The sequence below is a fragment of the Zeugodacus cucurbitae genome, chromosome X (genome assembly GCF_028554725.1).
Source record: "Zeugodacus cucurbitae isolate PBARC_wt_2022May chromosome X, idZeuCucr1.2, whole genome shotgun sequence".
In the NCBI taxonomy this organism is placed as follows: domain Eukaryota; kingdom Metazoa; phylum Arthropoda; class Insecta; order Diptera; family Tephritidae; genus Zeugodacus; species Zeugodacus cucurbitae.
In genome coordinates this window covers 12,642,928-12,645,125 of record NC_071672.1, presented here as the reverse complement: position 1 = coordinate 12,645,125, position 2,198 = coordinate 12,642,928, and positions in this window count along the sequence as shown.

Sequence of the window (2,198 nt, the reverse complement as noted above, 5' to 3'; positions counted from 1 at the left end):
TGTGTTGTGTTGTTTTGTCTTGTCTTGTGTTGTTTTGTCGTGTCATGCCTTGTCTTGTCTTGTCTTGTCCTGTCCTGTCGTGTGTTGTGTTGTTTTGTCTTGTCTTGTCATGTCATGTCATGTCGTGTCTTGTGTTGCTTTGTCTTGTCTTGTCTTGTCTTGTCTTGTCATGTCGTGTGTTGTGTTGTTTTGTCTTGTCTTGTTGTGTATTGTCATGTCTTATATTGTTTTGTCTTGTCTTGTCTTGTCATGTCATGTCATGTCGTGTGTTGTGTTGTCTTGTCTTGTCTTGTCTTGTCTTGTCTAGTCTTGTCTTGTCTTGTCTTGTCATGTCGTGTGTTGTGTTGTTTTGTCTTGTCTTGTGTTGTTTTGTCGTGTCATGTCTTGTCTTGTCTTGTCCTGTCCTGTCGTGTGTTGTGTTGTTTTGTCTTGTCTTGTCTTGTCTAGTTTTGTCTTGTCTTGTCTTGTCTTGTTTTATGTTGTCTTGTTTTGTCATGTAATGTCATGTCGTGTGTTGTGTTGTTTTGTCTTGTCTTGTGTTGTTTTGTCGTGTCATGTCTTGTCTTGTCTTGTCTTGTCTTGTCCTGTCCTGTCGTGTGTTGTGCTTTTTTGTCTTGTCTTGTCATGTCATGTCATGTCGTGTCTTGTGTTGCTTTGTCTTGTCTTTTCTTCTCCTTGTCTTGTGTTGTTTTGTCCTGTCCTGACGTGCGTTTTGTTGTTTTGTCTTGTCATGTCTTGTCTTGTCTTGTGATGTCATGTCATGTCGTGTGTTGTGTTGTTTTGTCTTGTCTTGTCATGTCGTGTGTTGTGTTGTTTTGTTTTGTCTTGCTGTGTATTGTCATGTCTTATATTGTCTTGTCTTGTCTTGTCATGTCATGTCATGTCGTGTGTTGTGTTGTTTTGTCTTGTCTTGTCTTGTCTTGTCTTGTCTTGTCTTGTCTTGTCTTGTCTTGTCATGTCTTGTCTTGTCTTGTCTTGTCTTGTCCTGTCCTGTCTTGTGTTGTCTTGTCATGTTTTGTCTTGTCCTGTCTTGTCTTGTCTTGTCATGTCTTGTCTTGTCTTGTTTTGTCTTGTCATGTCTTGTCTTGCCTTGTCATGTCTTGTCATGTCTTGTCTTGTCTTGTCTTGTCTTGTCTTGTCTTGTCTTGTCTTGTCTTGTCTTGTCGTGTCTTGTCTTGTCATGTCTTGTCTTGTCTTGTTTTGTCTTGTCTTGTCTTGTCTTGTCTTGTCTTGTCTTGTCTTGTCTTGTCTTGTCTTGTCTTGTCTAGTCTTGTCTTGTCTTGTCTTGTCTTGTCTTGTCTTGTCTTGTCTTGTCTTGTCTTGTCTTGTCTTGTCTTGTCTTGTCTTGTCTTGTCTTATCTCGTCTTGTCTTGTCTTGTCTTGTCTTGTCTTGTCTTGTCGTGTCATGTCTTGTCTTGTCTTGTCCTGTCCTGTCGTGTGTTGTGTTGTTTTGTCTTGTCTTGTCTTGTCTAGTTTTGTCTTGTCTTGTCTTGTCTTGTTTTATGTTGTCTTGTTTTGTCATGTAATGTCATGTCGTGTGTTGTGTTGTTTTGTCTTGTCTTGTGTTGTTTTGTCGTGTCATGTCTTGTCTTGTCTTGTCTTGTCTTGTCTTGTCTTGTCTTGTCTTGTCCTGTCCTGTCTTGTGTTGTCTTGTCATGTTTTGTCTTGTCCTGTCTTGTCTTGTCTTGTCATGTCTTGTCTTGTTTTGTCTTGTCATGTCTTGTCTTGCCTTGTCATGTCTTGTCATGTCTTGTCTTGTCTTGTCTTGTCTTGTCTTGTCTTGTCTTGTCTTGTCTTGTCTTGTCTTGTCTTGTCGTGTCTTGTCTTGTCATGTCTTGTCTTGTCTTGTTTTGTCTTGTCTTGTCTTGTCTTGTCTTGTCTTGTCTTGTCTTGTCTTGTCTTGTCTTGTCTTGTCTTGTCTAGTCTTGTCTTGTCTTGTCTTGTCTTGTCTTGTCTTGTCTTGTCTTGTCTTGTCTTGTCTTGTCTTGTCTTGTCTTGTCTTATCTTGTCTTGTCTTGTCTTGTCTTGTCTTGTCTTGTCTTGTCGTGTCATGTCTTGCCTTGTCTTGTCCTGTCCTGTCGTGTGTTGTGTTGTTTTGTCTTGTCTTGTCTTGTCTAGTTTTGTCTTGTCTTGTCTTGTCTTGTTTTATGTTGTCTTGTTTTGTCATGTAATGTCATGTCGTGTGTTGTGTTGTTTTG